This window comes from Hyperolius riggenbachi, chromosome 2 (assembly GCF_040937935.1).
Source record: "Hyperolius riggenbachi isolate aHypRig1 chromosome 2, aHypRig1.pri, whole genome shotgun sequence".
NCBI classification, from domain to species: Eukaryota; Metazoa; Chordata; class Amphibia; order Anura; family Hyperoliidae; genus Hyperolius; species Hyperolius riggenbachi.
In genome coordinates, this window is record NC_090647.1 from 344,896,429 (window position 1) to 344,913,315 (window position 16,887).

General features: G+C 43.3%; 1 protein-coding gene across 4 annotated transcripts in view; it reads right to left on the reverse strand.

Moving 5' to 3' along the window:
* Positions 1-16,887, reverse strand: part of AMIGO1 (adhesion molecule with Ig like domain 1) — a 205,393-nt gene that overhangs the window by 151,000 nt on the left and 37,506 nt on the right. For all 4 annotated transcript variants that reach the window (XM_068269513.1, XM_068269514.1, XM_068269512.1 and 1 more), the window contains exon 3: positions 665-774. The gene's annotated coding sequence lies outside the window, so the exon portion shown is untranslated. The remainder of the gene's footprint in view (positions 1-664; positions 775-16,887) is intronic.

The window sequence follows — 16,887 nt, forward strand, 5'->3', positions numbered from 1 at the left end:
AGTGCTAGGAGGACGTGTGACCATGTAGTACAATCAACATATGACTGCCTGTGCTATGAGGCTTTGTAACTATATAGTGCAATATACATATGACAGCAAGTGCTAGGAGGACATGTGACAATGTAGTTCAATAAACATACTACAGCAAGTGCTAGGAGGACGTGTGACCACATAATGCAATAAACATTCTACAGCAAGTGCTAAAAGGATGTGTGACCATGTAATGCAATAAAATACAGCAAGTGCTAGGAGGACGTGTGACCATGTAGTGCAATAAACATACTACAGCAAATGCTAGGACCAGTGACCATGTAGTGCAATAAACATACTACAGCAAGTGCTAGGAGGACATGTGACCACATAATGCAATACACATACTACAGCAAGGGCTAAGAGGATGTGTGACCATGTAGTGCAATAAATACAGTATATGTTAGCAAGTGCTAGGAGGATGTGTGACCATGTAGTACAATGAACATATTTTACCGCCAGTGCTATGAGGCAGTGTAACTATATAGTGTAATAAACATATGACAGCAAGTGCTAGGAGGACATGTGACAATGTAATGCAACAAACATATCAAATTAATTTAACCCTCTACACCCCACCAAAATGAAACAGGGCAGTTTGCTGCCAATGGTTTCAGTGCTGGTACCCACTTACCGGCTGCCTTACTGATGGACAAAGGTTGGACTGGGGCCGACATTCTGCTTCTTGGTAGCCAAAATATGCCAGCATTGAACTTCTCTGTGGATGGACAATGAACTAGAAGTCTAAGGGAAGACAATGAAAAGTGAGTATTAGTTAAGTTTGTACATGTATATAAATGGTTGTGGGTGGGGGATGGATGAGCTTTAGATTATTTTTTTCCATCATGGAAACACCATAGCGAGTGGATCAGTGCAAACCTTTTTGAGCAACAGTCCTTCTTTAAAGAGACTCTGTAACAAACATGTCATCCTATTTTTCTACTATCCTACAAGTTCCTAAACCTATTCTAATGTGATCTGGCTTACTGCAGCACTTTCTACTATCACCATCTCTGTAATAAATCAACTTATCTCTCTCCTGTCGTATTTGTCGCCCTGTGTCTGGAAGGCTGCCAACTCTTCAGTGTTTTTGATCTGTTATGCACGCCCCCCTCCAGGCCCCCTCTATGCACACTCCCGTGTGTTATTTAGATTAGGCAGCCTCTCTGCTCTCTTGTCAGTGAGAGAAGAGAGCTGCCTGCCTTTTACAAGCTGGATAAATCGTCCTCTGAGCTGGATGGGCTGTCATATACTGAGGAATTCCAGACACAGAGCTGTCTGCAGGAAGAAACAATCAGCCTGTCACTCTTCAGTGGATGATAGCTGTAGGGGGAGGAAGGTAAACACACAAATGATCTCTTGAGATTCAAAAGGAAGGCTGTATACAGCCTGCTTGTGTATGGATGTATTTTCTATGTGTGGACATACTGTACATCAACCTACTTCCGGTGTTGGTGGCCATTTTGTTTGTTTATAAACAAACTTTTTAAAACTGTTTTTGACTACGTTTAATGCGGTGGGGAGCGGCGAAATTGTGACAGATGTCCCCTAATGCACTGGTATGTTTACTTTTGTGCGATTTTAACAATACAGATTCTCTTTAAGGAGACTCTGAAGCGAGAATAAATCTCGCTTCAGAGCTCATAGTTAGCAGGGGCATGTGTGCCCCTGCTAAAACGCCGCTATCCCGCCGCTAAACGGGGGTCCCTTCACTCCCAAACCCACCCCCGCAAACCTTGGTCGTAGAATTGGTCGTTCCTGGAGGCAGGGCTAACGGCTGCAGCCCTGCCTCCAGTCCCGTCTATCAGCGGCGCATTGCCGCCTCTCCCCCGCCCCTCTCAGTGAAGGAAGACTGAGAGGGGCGGGGGAGAGGCGGAGATACGTGCTGACAGACGCGCGTGGGGCAGGGCTGCGGCGGGTAGCCCTGCCCCAACCAGGAAGAGGGGATGCGCTGCACGGAGGGGGATTTGGGGGTGAAGGGACCCCCGTTTAGCGGCGCGATAGCGGCGGTTTGGCGGTTTAGCAGGGCCACACATGCCCCTGCTATCTATGAGGTCTGAAGCGAGATTTATTCTCGCTTCAGACTCTCTTTAAGACTTAATTCCCCTGCTATTATACTGCTCCTATATCCCCTGCTGGCATTCTCACCTACGGTGACCCTTCATATTCTCTCCTGTCTGAAAATTTGACTTTAGCCAAAATATTTTTTTTTTCATGGTGCTTATCTGGATTGCTAAATCTGGCACCTGCTGTAGTTATACAGCAGTAGCAGTCTCTGAATAGAGCTCTGTGTAAGCCATGGTGTCAGTCTAAGCCAACACAACATTCTCTTCCAGTTGTTATCATACACCTGTCTCTAAACTTGACACCGTTAGGCCCCGTTCACACTGCACGCATTGCCGTCCGAACTTAGGCAATGCGTGTGTGAGGCAGACACGCACGACATCAGAAAGTGCATAGGATGCACTGTCTGATGTTCACTGCATGAGTTCCGTACCAGTGCTGTCCACGAATGCATGCTGCATGCATTTTTTAACAAAACGCACGGCTGACCCATTCACTTTCAGTGAATTGGATCAGCCATGCAATGCATACAAACGCAGATGGCATGCGTTCTTACGCATTGCGTTCCGATCGCACGGCCATCCGCGTTTGATGATGTGAACGAGGCTTTAAAATAGCATTTTACTGTTAACTGTAAGCTTCATATTAGATAACACTAGGTACATACCATTCAATTTCTCATCAGAAATATTTTCCAACATGTCAAATCTACTCTTAATTAATAACAGGATCGATTTTCAGATCACTACTGCACAACATTGATCCCGTTATTTATCCACAAGAGGTTGGACATGTCAGAAATGATTGGTTTGCCCAGTCGATATGGCGCAAAGTTGCATGGTGTGTACCTAGCATTAGAGTAATAACACTGATACAGACCCTTGGATACCCAAACACTGATGTGGTATCAAACTCAAGTCCATGGTTAGAATCTGAGGAGGCAGCTGTTTGTACTGGTGTTCAGCAGAAGCTAAAAAACAAAATAACCAGTAGCTTATCTTCTGGCTCAACTATTCATGTATGTTATTACTACCAAAATATATAAACGCTTTTGCAAATACAGGGATGGATAGAGTTGGAGTGGAATCAATAAAAATGAAATTAGTGAATCTAAAAGACTTTTATTGCTTTACGTCATTTTATGGTTCTGACAGTACAGTAAATAATTAATCGAGAAGAGGAAGATCACATCTGTTCCATTGTATGGTGTAACTATTATTCAAACTTACAAGTGATTTATGTTATACCAAAGATGACATTTTTATGACACATACAGCAAAGGAGAACTCCATGATGCATCAAAACCCTGCTTCGGGAATTGTGGTTTTTACAGACTTTTAACATATTTATAAAGCAATTCTCTCGCTTTCTCATCACTCTTTGGAGACCTTTTTTTGTCTTTTTATTGTTAGTCCCAAACTCATTCTATTTATAAAGGGTTTTCTGAAGGTGTATTTTTAGTTTTCTCGCCATTTCTTCAGTCCTGATACTTCACCAGTTTAAGTATTTGCAGTTTATTTATAAAGACAAATCAGGTATTTCACAACAATACAACTTTTGAGAAATCATCAAAGAATATCCTGCTCTAGACCAAGGCTTTTTTCAACCTGTGGTACACGTAAGACCGGTGGTACTTTGCTGATGGCTAGGTGGTACACACCAGGTTTGCCTGCCACTTTATTGCTCGCATGCCATTTGTCCTGGTCCTGTCCTGCCTCCACAAAGTTTGGCTCCCCCTTCCTCGCTCTTTGCTGTGCTGCTCTGCGGCATACTTCAGACCTCGGATCAGTGAGGAGGAGACAGCCAAGAGAACAATGCACAGTGACAGCGTGTATACAGGAAGTGACATCACTGCTCACTTCCTGTATTTGAATTATACACTCCGCCACCGTGCACCTTTTACCTGGCTGTCTCTTCACTGTGGCTGGCTTACCGACGATCTGAGGTGTAAACTATATCACAGGGCAGCACAGCAAGGAGTGAGCAAGGGGGGAGCTTTGTGGTGAGTCACTGCCTAGCTCTCAGCTCTCTGGTGGTGGGACTAGGCCAGTGATCTGAAAACTTTGCTCTCCAGCTGTTACGGAACTACAAGTCCCACAATGCATTGCGGGAGTCTGACAGCCACAGTCATGATTCATAAAGGCAAATGCATTGTAAGACTTGTAGTTCCTTAACAGCTGGAGAGCCAAGTTTGCAGATTACTGGACTAGACTACCTATAATAAAGTGGGGGGTGGTGGGAGAGGAATTTGCAAGGCTACCTATATTGGCAATCTACCCACAGATTGCCAATACTGAGAATCTGTAGGCTAGCAATCTAATTGTAGTATTTTCCCCCACCAATGCCTCCTACTTTTCCCCTCCCAAATGCCCTTTTTTCTTAAAATGTACCTGTAAGAAAAAAAGTGCCCTTGGGGGGGTACTTACCTCAGGGAAGGGGAGGCCTTTGTATCCTAAAGAGGTTTTCCCCTTCCTCCTCAGTAGAGGGAATCCAGCACTGGGAGCCCCAAAGTTCACCTCATCGGTGTGCGCATGCGCAGTGGCTGCTCTCCATTCCGGCTCCAGCAGAAACAGCCAAGCCCGATCTCGTCCAATCTACTGCGCAGGCACACTGGTGGTACTTTTAAGGTGATAAAAGTGGTATAATTAGTGAGAAGGTTGAAAAGCCCTGCTCTAGACACACACACACACCACATACACAAGTTCTCAGCAACTATATTTGTTTTCATTGACTGCAATGCTTGAGTTTAGGTTTTCTCTAAAGGGCAACTGAAGTGAGAAGAATACAGTGACTGCCATATTTATTTCCTTTTAAACTATACGAGTTGACTGGCAGCCCTGCTGATTTAGGTATCTGCAGAAGTGTTTGAATCACACCAGAAACAAGCATGCAGCTAATCTTGTCAAATCTGACACCAATGTCACAAACACCTGATCTGCAAGTGCTTACTCAGGGGCAGTGGTATTAGAGTATTAGAGGCAGAGGATCAGCCCGATAGCCAGGTAAGTGGCATTACTTAAAAAGAAATACATTTAACTGCTCACTTTTTTCACTGTAGTGGCCCCTTTAAACAGTTGAAATTGGACAGTTTAAAAAAGACAGTTAGAAAATGCGAATCAATAAACTGAATTTGAAATTTGGCATTTTAAAAATGAAAGTTGAAAAATGGCAGTTGAAAAAAAAAAGTTTAAATTTTGCAGTTGAAAAACAACAGTTGAACTGTCATTTTCCAACTGCCATTTTCAACTGTCATTTTCAACTGCCACTTTCCAACTGTCAAATTTCAACTGTTGTTTTTCAACTGCCATTTTTCAACTGTCATTTTCCAGCTGTAATTGTTCAACTGCCATTTTCCAACTCTCATTTTTCAACTGCCAAATTTCAACTGTTGTTTTCACTGTGATTTTCCAACTGCCATTTTTCAACTGTCATTTTTCAACTGCCATTTTCCAACTGTAATTTTTCAACTGCCATTTTCCAACTGTCATTTTTCTACTGCCACATTCCAACTGCTATTTTTCAACTGTCGCTTTCCAACTGCTGTTTTCCAACTGCCATTTCCCAACTGTCATTTTTCAACTGCCTTTTCCCAACTGTCATTTTTCAACTGCCAAATTTCAACTGCCATTTTTCAACTGTCATTTTACAACTGCCATTTTCCAACTGCCATTTTCAACTGCCAATTTAAAACTGCCATTTTTCAACTGTCAAACTTCAACTGTTTTTTTAACTGCCATTTTCCAACTGCCGTTTTCCAAATCCCATTTGCCGACTGTCATTCTTCAAGTGCCATAATTCAAATGTAATTTTTTCAAGTGCCATTTTCCAACTGTCATTTTTCAACTGCCAAATTTCAACTGTTGTTTTTAACTGTCATTCTCCAACTGCCAAATGTTAACTGTCATTTTCAACTGCTATGTTTCAACTGCCACTTTCCAACTGCCATTTTTCAACTGTCAAATTTCAACTGCTGTTTCTCAACTGACATTAACTGCCATTTCTCAACTGTCGTTTTCCAACTACCAAATTTCAACTGTTGTTTTTGAACTGCCATTTTCCAACTGTCATTTTTCAGCTATCCTTTTACAACTGTTTCCTTTTTCTTTTCCTATTTTATTTATTTTGCAAACACAAGCCTTGAGGTCCTCAATGTTGAATGTTGATTTGCCACCTCATTTTGTGTTTTGGGGCTAGATTCGCATCACAATTTGCACAATTTAAAACTGTCAATCTCTAAAAAGTCCATAAATTGATTTGAAAGGTCTCCTTCTGACCGTGAGAAAATTAAACGTCCGCTGACTTTAGCGGTTAATAGCAAAGCCCCCTTAAGTGCCAGAAACACCAAATTTGAAGGTTATGTGGAGGGAGACAGTGACTACTAGAGGTAAAACATTTTTCAAAAAGACCTAGTAAAAATGTATACTTTTAAAAGCGGTCAATGACAGTTCTAATGAAACAAAACCCGCCAACTTTAGAGGTTAATAGCGAAGCCCCCTTACATGGTAGAAACACCAAATTTTCAGGGTATGTTAAAAAAGATAGTGGGGAAAAAATATTATTTTCCTATTTTAAAAAAAAAAATGTTTTTTTTATGTGCTGCGTGTGGGAAATTTAAAAAAAATGGCGTGAGGTCCCCCATGCCAAGCATATTTAACCCCTTGTCTCCCATGCAGGCTGGGATAGCCAGAATGCGGAGCCCCTGCCGTGTGAGCTATACCAGCCCGCATGGTCCATGGTATGGGGGGGCTCCGGGGGAGAGGGGCGGCCAAGCCTTCCCCTTCCCCCCCCCCAAGTCCTTGTCCAATCTATGGACAATGGGCTCTTCCCCACCTCCGGTGCCCCAGGAGAAGGTGGGGGCGATGACTCCCTGGGGGGGTTTCATGGTGGCATCTGTGAGCTGTGAGTCCCCTTTAAGAAAGAGCTCAGATGCTCACCCCCTCCCAGGAGAAATGAGTATGGGGTACAAAGTACCCCTTACCCATTTCCATAAAGGGTTAAATTAAATAAAAACACAATGGTGAAAAAAGTCCTTTATTAATCTTAATTAACCGGAAATACTTACCTCACAACAAACAGAAGTGACCGCCACTCAAGAACTATAAAAGTACAAAATTTTATTGGATCAATTAAAGCACTTCCCAGACCCACTGGAATCCCCTCACCCAATAACCTCCCCCCATAAAATTACTGCATAGGCCAACATAACAGGAGCGCTCCATACCAACCACACAACAACAATTGTACCACATCCATACAATCAAGATTGGCTGATCTCTTTAACTGCACTAATGTGGAATTGTGGGATTGCGTTTAATGTCCATGTACTCCAGACCCGCTATTGTAACTTTCCTGGTACCAATAATTCCAACTGGACCAGTAAAAGCATAACATGCTGTTTCATAATTGAGCAATCGTCTATTGCTTCCAACACAGTCCTGTGGAACAAAAATCCGCCTATACTGTGAGTCGACAGCTTGTAAGAACAACAGCCGTATGCGGCCTCAGTATGGCATATACAGACACTTATATGAGGGTTCCATCTTCCAACATCCGCACTGCGGAAACCTTCTCAGAGTATGCAGTATCTTGCAGCGAAGTTGCGACGTCCCGCAACTACCAGGTACCTGGTTACAGCTGGCCTGGAGCAGACATCAGTTCGTGTGAACTACCAGCCGGGCACACTGTTCGGGCCATCTCTTTTTGAGGCCAGGTGCACACCAAAACCCGCTAGCAGATCCGCAAAATGCTAGCAGATTTTTAAACGCTTTTTTTTTTCTGAGGCGGTTTGCTAGAGTTTTGCGGATTGCTGCTGCGGATTTCAGTGTAGTACATATATATTGTAACATATATTGTTACAGTAAAGCTGTTACTGACAGCCAGCTTCTGTAACAAAACCGCCTGGCAAACCGCTCTGATCTGCCGTTTTTCAGAGCGGTTTGCGTTTTTCCTATACTTTACATTGGAGGCAGAAACGCCTCCGCAATCCAAAAAATGCCTCACCCCGGGAGGATTCGTTTCTGCAAAACGCCTCCCGCTGTGGTGTGCACACCCCCATTGAAATGCATTACCCTAGCGTATCCGCCGCCGCAAGCGGCTGCAGAAACGCTCAAAGAGCCGCTCGGTGTGCCCCAGCCCTGAAACTTGCCCACACATTCTTTACCTTAGTGTTTGGCACTTTTGTTCCTCCATGATGGTGACTCTCTTTTTCTTGGGCTACTTATTGTGCATCATGGTGATTTATTGTTGTTGAGCTGTTTTTCAGATGAACTTGCACTGTTTTTCTTGAGGTACACTTTAACTTTTTACTTGAGGTACTCTAGAGGTGCTTTGCTGCTTTGAAACGTTAGATTATATTAATTGCAGCATGAATTACAGATCTTTCTGTACCAATTTTTTGGAGTGCCATTTACTTCTCTTTACAAAAATGTATGGCACGTGTGTTGCTCTGCGTTGCAGTATTAATTGAAATGAGACAGCACTGTGTTGGCACAGAGATGCATGCAGCAGTTCATTATCAGAACGCACTGTAGCACAGCACATGAGAGTCTGTAACACATTACTGAAATAAGCTCAGCAATGCAGCAGTGCATCCTGACCTTCACGGTTGTTATCAAACTACCATTTTTAATGGACCACTATAGTGAAAAAGTAAGCAGTAAAAATCTTTCAGAACCGATGTGGTTTGGACTAGTCTACCTCCTCATTGTGGATTCTCAGGGTTTTCTTTGTTTTTAAAATAATTTCCTAAATGGCAGTTGCTAAGTCTAACTGCCAAAATAGTAAGATACCAGCTAGCCTCTAATCGCTTGCACACTATTGTGGCAGTTAGACTTAAAAATGACCATTCAGCAAATGCTTTTGAAAACAAAGGAAACCGAGACTCCATCATGAGGAGATGGACTAGTCCAAAACCTGTTGGTCCTGTCAGATTTTAAAGCAGACCTAAACTCAGAACTTCCTCTCTGCTCTAAGGAGATAGGCAACAAATAGAAAAACATTTATTTGTTACAACTTACAGAAATCTTACTTTCTGGTGTCCTAGGAGCACAAAAGGGTTAACCTCCCTTGTTTACATATTAGCCTAAACTATGGCACAGAGTGCTTTGAGGAACAGAGGCGCCAATGAAGTGTAAAATACAATAAAAACCGTTTAAAATTGGGGGGGGGGAGGGGGGGGTTAATGGTGGACTTGCCTCCCCACAAAAGAAGACACAATAATGTTTAATATGCAAATTACATTTATTTCTTACTTCAAAAGATTTGCAACGCGTTTCGTTTCCAATAAAATCTTTTTTTTTTGTCTCTACTATGGCACAGAGTGGCACACCTGACAGCACTAATTTACACTTGCTGTTTACTTGCTGACAGGCTAATCTCTCTAGACCAGGGCTTTGCACATGTGGTACTTTGCTGTTGGCCAGTTGGTACACACCAGGTTTGCCTGCCACTTATCCACCTGCCAGATGCCACTTGTCCTGGTCCTGCCTCCACAAGGTTTGGCTCCCCCTTCCTCGCTCCTTGCTCTGCTGCTCTGCAGCATACTTCAGACCTCAGATCAGTGGGGAAGAGACAGCCAGGCAACCGGTGCACAGTGATGGTGCAGACACTGAAAGTGACATCACTGCTCACTTCCTGTATTTGAAGTATACATGCCGTCATCATGCACCGTTTGCCTGGCTGTCTCTTCACTGCGGCTGGCTTACCGACGATCTGAGGTATGAACTATACCGCAGGGCAGCACAGCGAGTGAGCAAGGGGGGAGGAAAACATTGTGGTGAGTCACTGCCTTGCTCTCAGCTCTTTGGTGGTGGTACTAGGCTACGTATAAGTAAGTGTGTGTGTGTGTGTGTGTGTGTGGGGGGGGGGGGGGGGTAGGGGCAGGTAGGAGGTGGGAGAGAGGAACTTGCAAGGCTACCTATATTGGCAATCTACCTACAGATTGCCCCCATACTGACAATCTGTAAGCTAGCAATCTAATTGTAGTCTTTTTCCCCACCAATGCCTCCCCCTGCAGTTCCAACCAAGTCCCTCTCCAGTCATGAAGGGTTTTGTGCTAACAAGGAAAGGGTCAGCACACTTGTGCCTCCCTACCAAACTAACAAGGCCACATGGGGACTATGTAGTGAAGTTAGGTGGTAACACCTGCATTTCTCCAGTATTGAGGGACAAGGTTTAGGAGGTCATCAGAAATCTCCTTTCATCAAGCCATGACACACTTCCACAAATCCATGTTATGAAGTTCAGACTTAGGTCTTCAAGATTTTCTTCTCACTTGATGTAGCCCCACCAGTCCTGCCTATATTTATAGATATGATGGGATGATGCAGCTGGGTTATAATATTTTGGCAGGAGCCCCACCATATCTTAAATGGATTTGCTGTCACAATAAGGTAACTTCACTGCATTATTATGCCACATTATCATCCCACAAAGTCTTTAGATATAGAAAAGGATTTCCACATTATATCAGTGGAAGAGATTAAAAACAACATACACACAGAAGCAGCTCAACTATGAAGACTGCAAGAAACACAGAGCACTGCAAGCCAGCTGAAAAGATTCTTCAAGCAAGTAAGACATTTCTTAGCAACCTGATAAAGTGGGGGATCAAGATAGAGGTCCTAGAGAAGAAACCCTTTCATCAGCATACTTAAAAAAAAAGAACTAAAACAAGCTAAGGTCTGGTTCACTAAACCGCATTTTACATTCATTAAACACATTAGACAAATGTAAAAACATAAGTTACGCATGTGCTTAGAGCCTATGACAACGTGCAGGAGCCCCAGGCTTTGTTGCCCCCACTGACACCACCCCTGAGCCTCCTATGTACCACAAATCTTTGTGATAACAAGCATGGTGTAAGTCATTGTACACAATAAAGATAAACTTTTGCACAACAGTGCTGGGATTGCTCTGACTCTTTATAACCTTTAAAGAAAACATTTCTTTGTTACAGCTGATACACATCATGCAATAAATCTGCAGTTTGTCTACTTCCTGCTTTCATGGAAGTACATATTGTTAACATCCTGTGTTTACAATTAGCGCTCTGCCTTGGCAGTGAGCTGACACAGCTGAGGGGTCAAATTACAAGTTGTGATTAGACACAGATGAGGGGGAATTAGACAGGCTAAACTCTCTAAATACACGCAGGGTGCATTTCTCTATAGTTTCCTTCAGTTCAGGTCCACGTTAACAAATGTATGGGAATTTTATTGAATCAGCCCTTAATCCTGCATTCCTGGATCAAGTCAAGAAGGGGTTTCTCTTGGAGCAAGTCTTGAGGTGCAGTTTGTATGGCTGGCTTGGTTTCCCTTGCATGCCCTTAATGTCATTCTCACAGAATGAAGCTTCAATATTTGTGTTGCATATTACAGCCTGCAGGGAGAATTGGCAAGGTCCTATGAAGAGAATAGGCTGAGCAGTGTTCCCTCTAATGACCTTCCGCTCTCTTCCTGCCAAGCCAGTGTTGCCGGATGCTTGTAGGCTGTCTGCCAGGCACCCAGTGATACTGCTGCTTGCTGGAAGCTTAGGCACAAAATTCAGTGAGGTTTCACTGCTGCTGGATTAGAGAAAGGAGAGAACAATTCTTTGGGACAATGAGGATTGTTTGATTAAAAGCTGATCTACAGTCTTGCTGAACCTTTCAGTTGTACAATCTGCCTTTGACCCAAAGGTAATGTCATGAGTGTACAAAATCTTTCCTTATTGTAGACCTTCCCTTGGCCTTAGCAAAAGTCCTTTGTTTAAGCACCAAAGTCCAAAAGCAACATAAAAAAAATCTCCTTGTACCCAATATCATCAAAAAGACCCAATAACAGCCTCCCAGAAAAGAGGAAAGTGAGGTAAAATGTAAAAGAAATGAAGGATTTATAGTTATCATCATTAGTTATCCCTGGAAGATGTATTTTAATGAGGAACCTTAACCCAGAATTGAACTTCATCCCATTCGGTAGCTGATACCTATTTTCCCATGAGAAATCTTTAACTTTACCTTTTGACTTATCACATTGTTAGTAGGTGTGTTTATAGATAATAGCAGTTGGTGCTGTGTGTTTTTTTTCCTTGTCTACCAGCAGTAAAGATGATTACTTGCAGGCTCACTGTGGATTAAACAACATGAACAAATTACACGGCGAGTATCAATCACTGACTGAAGACTCGGCGTTGCCCGGGTATGTATTTTTGGTTGTTGTTGGAACCAACTACTTTTTCTAACCTTAACACACAGTAACTCAATGACCAAGTTTGTGAGCTTTGGGGTCCATAGCATTAATAATGTTAGAATGGAAGCAGTTTACATTTTCCCATTGAAATAAAGCAAACAAATCGATTGGCTGTTTGTGGCTCTGCCCCTTTACCTGAATTTGTACTGCAGTCATCCAATGACAGATTTGAGGCCTCTACCATTAACAGTGCAAGAATGGCAGCAATTTAAATATTCTCCTTGAAAATCAATAGGTGAATTTTGACTGGCTGTTGTAGGCTCCACCAACTTTCCTGAATATTAATCCAAGTCACCCAGTGAGCAACTGTGCGAAGTTTGAGAACCCTGCGATGAACAGTGTAAGAATGGCTGCAGTTTACATTTTCCCATTTGGTTGTTGTTGGCTCTGCCCACTTTTCATAACCTCGACCCACAGTCACTTAATGACCAAGTTTGTGAGTTTTGAGGTCCTTGACATCAATAATTTGATAATAGATGCAGTTTATCACTCAAATGATTGGCTGTTTGTGTCTCCGCCCCCTTTTCTGAATTTTAACCCCAGTCATCCAATGACCGATTGTACCGGGTTTAAGGCCTCTGCCATTAACAGTGTAGGAATGACAGAAATTTAAATATTCAGTTGAAAACAATTAGGTGAATTTTGATTGGCTAATGTAGGCCCCACCTACTTTCCTGAATATTAATCCCAGTCACTAACTGTGCCAAGTTTAGGAACCCTGCCACTAACAGAATGGCTGAAATCAATCAAACAAATCTGATTGGCTGTTTGTGGCTTCACCCCTTTAGTGAATTTCCACCCCAGTCACCCAATGACCGACTGTGGCAGGTTTGAGGCCTCTGCCATTAACAGTGTAAGAAGGGCAGAAATGTAAATATTCCACTTCAAAACCAATAGATGAATTTTGATTTGCTGTTGTAGGCTCCACCTACTTTCCTGAATATTAATCCCAGTCACCCAGTGAGCAAGTATGCCAAGTTGCCAAAACTGCGATTATGAAAGAATGGTAACATTTTACATTTTGCCATGCAAAATGAATGACGGTAATTTGATTGGCTGTTTTATGCTCTGCCCACTTTCCCTGAGTTTTTAACCTCGGTCACCAAGTGACCAGCTGTCCCAAGTTTGGAAACTCTGGCTTCATTACTGTGAGAATTGCAGCCTTTTACATTTTCCCCATTGATGTGAATGGGTGAAATCTGATTGGCCGTTTGTGGCTCTGCCCAGGTGTGCAAGGGGGGGCGCAAGGAGTGCAGGGATCTGTATACCAAATTTCACTGAAATCGGTGAAGGCAGTTTCAAGTGATCACATCACATGCATATAATATATATATATATATATATATATATATATATATATATATATATATATGTACTCTATATATATAGAGAGAGAGAGAGGGTATATATACAGTGGGTTGCAAAAGTATTCGGCCCCCTTGAGGTTTTCCACATTTTGTCACATTACTGCCACAAACATGCATCAATTTTATTGGAATTCCTTGTGAAAGACCAATACAAAGTGGTGTACATGTGAGAAGTGGATCGAAAATCATACATCATTCCAAACATTTTTTACAAATAAATAACTGCAAAGTGGGTTGTGCGTAATTATTCGGCCCCCTGAGTCAATACTTTGTAGAACCACCTTTTGCTGCAATTACAGCTGCCAGTGTTTTAGGGTATACTCACTTCCCAAACAGTTCTCTGCTGCTTATATAGAGCCTGCAGGCTGCTTGTAAGCCAATCAAGAAGTGCACATACACATGACACCTAGTCTGCAGTGATTGATTCAAACAGAAGCTGAGCTACTCAGCTAGTCATAGGAGAGGGTTTCAGTTGCATATAGACAATGGCTATATGGCCAGCAGGGGGCACCAGCGTGCAGGATATACCCTCTCATCTGCCCCCCTCCTAACTAAACTGCATGGGAATCTACATTAAAATTTAAAAACAATAATGGTGCACAAGCCAGCCTGGGGCCCCAGGAACTCTCACTGCCCAGGGCCCCAGAACCAGCATGCAACACCATATGTGAGCGCAGCCAAGCCCTGGATCTGCCACACCCAGGAGCTTGTCCCCAACTGCTCTGAAACTTACCAAACACACAGGAGAAACTCACTTCCCAAACAGTTCTCTGCTGCTTATATAGAGCCTGCAGGCTGCTTGTAAGCCAATCAAGAAGTGCACATACACATGACACCTAGTCTGCAGTGATTGATTCAAACAGAAGCTGAGCTACTCAGCTAGTCATAGGAGAGGGTTTCAGTTGCATATAGACAATGGCTATATGGCCAGCAGGGGGCACCAGCGTGCAGGATATACCCTCTCATCTGCCCCCCTCCTAACTAAACTGCATGGGAATCTACATTAAAATTTAAAAACAATAATGGTGCACAAGCCAGCCTGGGGCCCCAGGAACTCTCACTGCCCGGGGCCCCAGAACCAGCATGCAACACCATATGTGAGCGCAGCCAAGCCCTGGATCTGCCACACCCAGGAGCTTGTCCCCAACTGCTCTGAAACTTACCAAACACACAGGAGAAACTCACTTCCCAAACAGTTCTCTGCTGCTTATATAGAGCCTGCAGGCTGCTTGTAAGCCAATCAAGAAGTGCACATACACATGACACCTAGTCTGCAGTGATTGATTCAAACAGAAGCTGAGCTACTCAGCTAGTCATAGGACTGTGTGTTTGGTAAGTTTCAGAGCAGTTGGGGACAAGCTCCTGGGTGTGGCAGATCCAGGGCTTGGCTGCGCTCACATATGGTGTTGCATGCTGGTTCTGGGGCCCCAGGCTGGCTTGTGCACCATTATTGTTTTTAAGTGTTTTAGGGTATGTCTCTACCAGCTTTGCACATCTGGAGACTGAAATCCTTGCCTATTCTTCTTTGCAAAACAGCTCCAGCTCAGTCAGATTAGATGGACAGCGTTTGTAAACAGCAGTTTTCAGATCTTGCCACAGATTCTCGATTGGATTTAGATCTGGACTTTGACTGGGCCATTCTAACACATAGATATGTTTTGTTTTAAACCATTCCATTGTTGCCCTAGCTTTATGTTTAGGGTCATTGTCCTGCTGGAAGGTGAACCTCCGCCCCAGTCTCAAGTCTTTTGCAGTCTCCAAGAGGTTTTCTTCCAAGTTTGCCCTGTATTTGGCTCCATCCATCTTCCCATCAACTCTGACCAGCTTCCCTTTCCCTGCTGAAGAGATGCACCCCCCGAGCATGATGCTGCCACCACCATATTTTACAGTGGAGATGGTGTGTTCAGAGTGATGTGCAGTGTTAGTTTTCTGCCACACATAGCGTTTTGCATTTTGGCCAAAAAGTTCCATTTTGGTCTCATCTGAACAGAGCACCTTCTTCCACATGGTTGCTGTGTCCCCCACATGGCTTGTGGCAAACTGCAAACGGGACTTCTTATGCTTTCTGTTAACAATGCCTTTCTTCTTGCCACTCTTCCATAAAGGCCAACTTTGTACAGTGCATGACTAATAGTTGTCCTATGGACAGAGTCTCCCACCTGAGCTGTAGATCTCTGCAGCTCGTCCAGAGTCACCATGGGCCTCTTGACTGCATTTCTGATCAGTGCTCTCCTTGTTCGGCCTGTGAGTTTAGGTGGATGGCCTTGTCTTGGTAGGTTTACAGTTGTGCCATACTCCTTCCATTTCTGAATGATCGCTTGAACAGTGCTCCTTGGGATGTTCAAGGCTTTGGAAATCTTTTTGTAGCCTAAGCCTGGTTTAAATTTCTCAACATCTTGATCCCTCACCTGTCTTGGACCTGTCTTGTGCAGTTCTTTGGACTTCACGGTGTTGTTGCTCCCAATATTCTCTTAGACAACCTCTGAGGCCGTCACAGAGCAGCTTTATTTGTACTGACATTACACACAGGTGCTATCTATTTAGTCATTAGCACTCATCAGGCAATGTCTATAGGCAACTGACTGCACTCAGATCAAAGGGGGCCGAACAATTATGCACACACCACTTTGCAGTTATTAATTTGTAAAAAATGTTTGGAATCATGTATGATTTTCGTTCCACTTCTCATGTGTACACCACTTTGTGTTGGTCTATCATGTGGAATTCCAATAAAATTGATTCATATTTGTGGCAGTAATGTGACAAAATGTGGAAAACTTCAAGGGGGCCGAATACTTTTGCAACCCACTGTGTATATATATATATATATATAGAGAGAGAGAGAGAGAGAGAGAGAGAGAGAGAGAGAGAGAGAGAGAGAGAGAGAGAGAGAGAGAGAGAGAGAGAGAGAGAGAAAGAAAGAGAGAGAGAGAGAGAGAAAGAGAGGAGATTTTTTTTATTTATTTACTATTTTTTAACTACTACTGTACTATCTTATATGGTAAAGTTCCTCTTTAACCTATTTTGGTTCCTGGACGTAGAAACTACGTCCAGGAACCATGCGCGCTACCGCGGTCGATCGCACGCGCACTCTCGGCTGCGGATTCGGTAGCCACGGAATCATGTATCGGGCTATGATGCCCGATCACTGATTCCTCTCCCCCGCTGAAAAAGCAACAGCTTCTCTCGGAAGCTGTGCT